Source organism: Colobus angolensis, unplaced genomic scaffold, assembly GCF_000951035.1.
Source record: "Colobus angolensis palliatus isolate OR3802 unplaced genomic scaffold, Cang.pa_1.0 Scaffold33, whole genome shotgun sequence".
In the NCBI taxonomy this organism is placed as follows: Eukaryota; Metazoa; Chordata; class Mammalia; order Primates; family Cercopithecidae; genus Colobus; species Colobus angolensis.
The window spans coordinates 7,104,653-7,112,483 of NW_012116599.1; the positions used below are offsets into that span (position 1 = coordinate 7,104,653).

General features: G+C 43.2%; 1 pseudogene; it reads right to left on the reverse strand.

Moving 5' to 3' along the window:
* The window catches only part of LOC105518810, a 43,213-nt pseudogene extending 37,231 nt beyond the window's left edge, over positions 1 to 5,982 (reverse strand).
* Between the last annotated feature and the right edge of the window lie 1,849 nt (positions 5,983 to 7,831).

A 7,831-nucleotide genomic window follows, 5' to 3' on the forward strand; every position in this document is an offset into this window, starting at 1 on the left:
ACCTTGGCTTCCCAAAGTGCTAGGATTACAGGCATGAACCACCTTGCCCAGCCTGTTTGTTTTATGAGACAGTCTCACTCTGTCACCTAGGCTGGAGAGCAGTGGCACAATCACAGCTCGCTGAAGCCTAGAACTCCTGGGCCCAAGTGACCCTCCTACCTTCAGCTTCCCCAGTTGCTAGGACTACATGCACACACCACCATGCCCAGCTAACTAAAAAAAAAAAGAAAATTTATTGAGACAGGGTCTCACTATGTTGGCTGGGCTGGTCTCCTGGCCTCCCCACCTTAGCCTCCCAAAACTCTGGGATTATAGGCATGAGCCACCATGCCTGCCTGAAAAGAGTTTTGATAGTTTAACCTTAAACCGTCTAACTCTGCATGGTCCAACCATATTTGACTAGTAGGACATCAGTTTGTAGCTCCTGCTTTTAGGGATGAGTGTAACTTTATCTTCCACGTATATCTTTTTCAAAGTTTTATTACATAAGTTGCCTCTTTTAAATTTGTGACAAAACTCTTCTTTTTCAAACCATTTGGTAGTTGGTGTTGAAATCACTACAACAGGATTATTGAAGAATACAAATTTGAAAGTTGCATTATTTATTTTACATTCAGGAAAATTAAATAAAAACAACTAATTTTTACCTAAGATACTACAGTACACAAATACTTCCCAATGCATGATATCTTTTGATCTTTAAAGCAATTCTGTACAGTTACCCAGGAGGCTGAGGCAGGAGAATCGCTTGAACCAGGGAGTTGGAGGCTGCAGTGAGCCACTGCACACTCCAGCCTGGTGACAGAGCAAGACCCCATCCCCAAAAAAAAAAAAAAAAAAAGCAATCCTGTGAAATAAACTAGTAGATATTGTTCTGGCCTTCAAAAAGAGAAGAGAAAACAGATTGCTAGAATTTTCATTGATTTGCCTACTTGGCAAATGATAGAACATAGATAAAAAATTGAGCCCAGGAGCCGGGCATGGTGTCTCACGCCTGTAATCCCAGCACTTTGGGAGGCTGAGGTGGGTGGATCATGAGGTCAGGAGTTCGAGACCAGTCTGGCCAACATAGTGAAACCCCGTCTCTACTAAAAATACAAAAAATTAGCTACGTGTGGTAATGTGCACCTGTAATCCCAGCTACTTAGGAGTCTGAGGCAGGAGAATTGTGTGAACCCGGGAGGCAGAGGTTGCAGTGAGCTGAGATGGTGCCACTGCACTCCCTCCTGGGCGACAGAGCGAGACTCCTTCTCAAAATAAATAAATAAATAAATAAATAAATATTGAGCCCAGTGTGTGTGTATGTGTGTGTGTGTTAAATATACTCACAAGCTTCTTTATAAACAGCAAAAATGTCAGTTAAATATATGTTGTATAGTTGACATAGCTTAGGTCTTGTAATACCAGTTCTTACTATCTTACTTTTTTCAGGGCTCTATTGCACTGAAATGCGTTGATTGGAGTTACTTCCAAACAGGCCTAATTTTTTTTTTAACGTGGAGTATCTTAAAAACATGGAGCGGCACATTTTCTGCACATTAATGAGATAAAGTCTTATATACCTAGACCCAAAGGTTTCAAGGGCTTCTACTGCTCCATTTTATATTTATAGGGTTTGACTGTATGCCCATCCAAATCTCTTGAATTGCAGCTCCCATAATTCCCACGTGTTGTGGGAGGGGCCTGGTCGGAGATAATTGAATCAGGGGGGCAGTTTCCCCCATACTGTTCTCATGGTAGTAAATAACTCTCACGAGATCTGACAGTTTTATAATGGGTTTCCGCTTGTGCTTGTCTCTCATTCTCTCTTGACAGGAAAGCAGTGACTTTGCTCCTCCTTTGCCTTCCGCCATGATTGTGAGGCCTCCCCAGCCATGCTGAACTGTGAGTCCCTTAAACCTCTTTCCTTTATAAATTACCCAGTCTTGGGTATGTCTTTATCAGCAGCATGAAAATCGACTAATACATGTATTGTGAAACTTTGAGATGGTGCCTTGTAATCCCACAGGATTTGAACATAGTTTAACATCTACTTAAAACCTGCTGTGGAAAAAGCCCACCACAGGGGCCAGTAGCCGGGCGCGGTGGCTCAAGCCTGTAATCCCAGCACTTTGGGAGACCGAGACGGGCGGATCACGAGGTCAGGAGATCAAGACCATCCCTGCTAACCCGTCTCTACTAAAAAATTACAAAAAACTAGCCGGGCGAGGTGGTGGGCGCATGTAGTCCCAGCTACTCGGGAGGCTGAGACAGGAGAATGGCGTGAACCCGGGAGGCGGAGCTTGCAGTGAGCTGAGATCCGGCCACTGCACTCCAGCCTGGGTGACAGAGCGAGACTCCGTCTCAAAAAAAAAAAAAAAAAGATGCTTTGAGGCGTAGCACTCCTGCAAATCATGGGACCACTGCACAAAATCTCTCAAAGCCACATTGCTTGGCTTTGGGGTGCCCCACTGCTGGCATCCAGGTCCCCTGAAACAGTGGATAATTCCGTGAACTGCTTTGTAATCCTTGTGAGATCCCTTTAAGATGGCATCCTCTCCCGGTGGCTTCCGAGGAGTTTCTGTTTTGGGTTTTGCATGAAAAAACATGCTCTTCTTGGGCATTGGTTGAAAAAGTGAGAAAAGGAAGGCTACGGAGACAGAGGCCAAGGATATGACGTTGAGGTAAAAGTACGACAGGTTTGCCAGAGATACTAAGAGTTGGGCCAGCAGGACCCTGCTGTGTAGGCGGCCAGCGTGACGCTCCTGCAGTAGCCGCTCACTCTCTAGTAGTGCTCGGGGCTGACCACGCTGTATACATAGGCGTAGTAGGCCACCTCGGTGGTGGTCACCATCCCGTAGAGGAACTCTGCAACCTGTATGGTCTTCACTCCTTGGCCAAACGAGAGCAGCAGCCAGGTAATGATGAAACTGATACCTTGCAAGATGATGAGCGGCTTGTAGCGGACATAATCAGTGAGGACAAACACAAGCAGCAGCAGCACGAGGTAGCAGTACGTCCAAATGGGGAAGATCTCATCTGTCATCTGCAAGATTAAGTGGGGAGAGTACAAAGACAAAAAAAAATCAGGATGTGAAATACACCCTGGGCCTCTGACACTTACCATTATCAAGATGACATGTATCAACCCCAGGATGCACTGCTTGGCCTTTGCCAAAGTCGATCTAGTTTCATGGTTTACATTAATTTCTAACAATACATTGGAAAGCAATAGGAAACTGAAATTCAGGGAAAAAAATTGAATGACAGATATTCATAAGGTGTGAATTTATACTTCCCGGTGTGAAAACCACAGCAGCTATTATCTTAGTTATCTACCTTTTAAACTTTATAAATGTAATTTGATCTGCAATAAGCTATGGAGGCTAGGAAAAGAGACCATAATGGATACATTAATCTTTTTACACTTGACAGGATTTCCAGAACAAGCTAGGGCTGCTCAGACACTGTTGCTTACTAGCATGTAACAAAATAGTTTATTCTTCTTCACAGTCAGAACCAAAAGGTCAAAAAGGATGTCTCAGTACTGGAAGAACCTGACTGCCTTCTTTCCCTTTCATACCCGTCAGTACAAAAATGAGGAGCCCATTGCGATACCATCTCAGTGATCAGGAAAATATGGAACAAATGACCAGTTTGAGACTGAATGTCAGAGAAAGAGGTATGTGTGAGTTTATTTTCTACTCTTCCATTTCCTTCGCTTTACTTTTTTGGGCTGCCCTGGAGGAATCATAAGAAACTACTTAGTAGCTCTCTCGGTCAAGTCAATTTTGGCCACAGTTTCTCCTGGAACTGGTGGCATTGGCCAATTATTTGAGCCCATCTGTAGTAAGTGATTATTTCATTTTCTATAAGGGGAATGTACAGTGGGTGGAGGATGACATAAAGGCGGTTGGGATAGACCTTCTCAAATCCCTGTCCTCTGAATTTCTAGACAACCGAAATAAACCCATAGATTTACTGAGCCTGAGAATGCCCTTTGCTATGACCTAATCTGTGTCCTTACGCTTTGGGGTCCCAGGTAGACTTTTACCCAAGCACTCTTGAAGTCTGGTAGAACTTTATTCTTGCTGTTTTTGGCTTTTGGGTATAGTCACCAACATGGGAAAAGCTGTATGCCAGATATGCTTTTTGTGACAATCTCTGGTGTTTGAATCCAGCCCAGTCATAGCTTCCAGCTAAACCAGTTTGTACCTAATGGGATGTACTGGTGTTTATTGTGAAGAAAAAAGGTGGATTGGTTTAGAAGGCAAAATCTACTTGGTGTGAGGTGGGTGAACGTAGATGGTGGCTAGGAAAGAGAGGCAAAATAAGATAAAATTGTTGGGTGCAATGGCTCGTGCCTGTAATCCCAGCACTTTAAAAGGCCGAGGTGGGAGGATTGCTTGAGTCTGGGAGTTCCAGACCAGCCTGGGCAACACAGTGACACCCTCTCTTTACAAAAAAAAAAAAGTAAATATTAGCCTGGCACCTGTAGTCTTAGCAACTTGGGAGGCTGAGGCAGGAGGATTGCTTGAGTCCAGGAGTTCCAAGCTGCAGTGAGCTATGATCATGCCATTGCACTGCAGCCTGGGCAACAAAAGCGAAACTCCGTCTCAAACAACACCACCACCACCACCACTACAAACAGACATTCAGGTTCAATAAGTCTGGGGCGAGGTCTGAGTATTTACGTTTCCAACAAATTTCCAGATGATGCTGATATGCTGGTTCAGAGACAACACTTTGAGAAGCACTGGCTTAGAGGCTTCTTAGGACTTTTATTCCTGTGACTGCAGTAAAAGTTAAAAACAGCCTTAATATTTATAAATAAAGAGGGGAAAATCTTGTGAGGATTTTTCACATGGTTGTCAGTAACTTTTCTCCTGCGCCACCCTCACCACAAAATTTCATTTTATCCTCTAAGACTTATATTATTTATTTATTTATCTATCTATCTATTTATTTATTTGAGATGGAGTCTTGTTCTGTTGCCCAGGCTGGAGTGCAATGGTGCCATCTTGGGTCACTGAAACCTCTGCCTTGCGAGTTCAAGGGATTCTCCTGCCTTAGCCTCCTGAGTAGCTGGGACTACAGGTGCTGGCCACCATGCTCAGCTAATTTTTGTATTTTCAATACAGGTGGGATTTCACCATGTTGCCAGGCTGGTCTTGAACTCCTGACCTCAGGCTATCTGCCCGCCTCGGCCTCCCAAATTGCTGGGATTACAGGCGTGGGCCACTGCACCCAGCCAGACTTACACTCTTTATTGGGGATGGCTTCATTTTAGGTTAATGATAATATGCATTGAAGTCCTGGAGTATTGTTTTTGCACAACTGAAAGATTAGGCAAGGCTGTTTATGGTATAAACACCATAAAGAGTTTATATTTTTGACAGGGCGCAGTGGCTCATGAATATAATTCTAGCACTTTGGGAGGCCAAGGTGGGGGGATTGCTTGGGCCCAGGAGTTTGAGACCAGCCTGGGTAACATAGTGAGACCCTGTCTCTACAAAAAATAGAAAATTAGCCAGGCATGGTGGCACACGCCTATAGTTTCAGCTACTCAGGAGGCTAAGACAGACCGAAGGATTGCTTAAGTCTGAGAGATTGAGGCTGCAGTGAGCCGTGATAGGACCATGGTACTCCAGCTTGGGCAACAGAGCGAGATCCTATCCAAAAAAAAAAAAAAAAAAGAGTTTATATTTTTGTATGTCAAATACATAAAAATCATTAAGGCCTATCTGTTCACATTAGAGGGAGTAAGAAGTACTAGTATTTGGCTTCTACCCAAGGCTTTAGAAATAGTTCTAGCTAGAGTTAAATCTAAGATAAGCATGTTAGTTAACTTACCATGCTGAGGCTCAAATTTTTATCTGGTCCCAACAAATAAGGTACAAAAAATGGATCTGGTGGTTTCATCATGGAGAAAAATCCAAATAAATGGAGAATTATGGTGGGAAAAACCCAAGAACAGCTCAGTGAAATTTGGTGACAATTCATGATTGGTTAAACTGTCACAGGGGGAAAAAAGCAAGTAAGGAGACTGGTCATCAATCTAGTTGATTTTTTTAAATGAAACTTGCGTTCTCTTCCCTATGTTCCTTTTGTCCTTCAGTCTTAAAAATTAAAAAACAAAAAAAAAAATCATTGTGACTGAAAATATGTCACGGGTCAAAACACAAAGCTTGAGTCTTCGCTTTTGGATTTCTTGTCGAAAGAGAAAAGTAATAATTACTTGAAAACAGTAAGGGATTACGTTTCAGTTCGGCTGGAATGATGGGTCACTGATGGAAAACCACTCTTAAGTTTCATTTAGGTAAATCAACCAAATTCTCATGTCATCTTTTAGAGTTAGAAACACATCAGGGACTTTCTTCTGAAGCAGAAACCGTGGGCAGAAGAAGACACAGTGACACTGGCAGACTTTAGACAGGAAAGAGAGTCACCAATAGATACGATTGCTAAGCAAACATCTGCTTCGTGCCCCTTCCCCCAGCATCCTAAACATGTAGCTATTAATAAGCTGGAAACTAATTTTAATGAGTATTTATATGTAGTGAATAAAAAAGCCTTTGGGAGATAGGATTTATAAAGCAGATAGACTCTTTGCTTCTTCTAAGCATCAGACTCAAAGCGAACATCGGCTTAGCATAAGTAGCCTAAATTAATTTGAACTGTCGTCCAACCGGGCGATTTCATGTGTTTTTAGTACCTATTTCTAGAAGAAGAATTATGTGACACTTAAACAAGATCACGACATGGATAAAATTCAAATACAATACTTAGAAGTACTTATTCTGAGTTGATATTTTAGCCCCCGTTACGATTCTTTTCCCACTTCTGTAACTGTATTGAAAAGTAAGAATTTATGGTCAGAATGAGAAGCCTCCAGGTTGGCTGATGGCAGGTGGGACCAGGGCACCTTTTATTATAGAAAGTCTCCAGCAGCACCAGGCGGGATCTCACCCCCTCAGTTGTTCACCACTTCCTTCCTGAAGCCTCCCTGACCCTCTCTGTCTCCTCCCCGTCCTTCCATTACACCTCATCTCAGTCCAGCTCTGGCATGCCATTTAAGACCATGGACTCTGCAGTCAGACAATCAGCTCCAAATCCTTCTCTGCCACTTACAAACATGTGACCTTTGGTAAGTTACTGTACCTCTTTATACCTCAGATTCCTCATCTGTAAAGTGGGGATGATAATATGATTTGAGGATTCCATTCGCTAGTGCATGTTGAAACAATGCCTGGCACACACTATGCAGTCATCAATCATAAGCTATACAATTTGCAGTACTGATGGCTTTGAAAGGTATTGATGTGTTGACACACACATCTTACCACTAGCCTGGGATCTCCTTGAGAGCAGGGATTCAGCTTTGTCACCTTAGAGTCTAGCACAGTGTCTGACCCATCAAAGGTATCAAGCTGGGAGCAGTGGCTCATACCTATAATCCTGGCACTTTGGGAGGTAGAGGCAGGCAGATCACTTGAGGCCAGGAGTTTGAGACCTGCCTGACCAACATGGAAAAACTCTGTCTCTACTAAAAATGCAAAAATTAGCCGGGCATGGTGGCACATGCCTATAGTCCCAGCTACTCTGGAGGCTGAGGTACAAGAATCGCCAGAGCCTGGGAGGCAGAGGTTGCAGTGAGCCATGATCTCGCCACTGTACTGCAGCCTGGGCAACAGAGTGAGACTCCGTCTCAAAAAAAAAAAAAAAAGTATCCTAGAAGTGCATGTTGAAAGTACAGTCGTCAAACCAGACTTTTCTAACTGACCATAAAAATTCAAGTAATAATAAATTTTCCAAGCATTTGCCTTATTTAAAGTTGTTCTCTGGAGTGAGA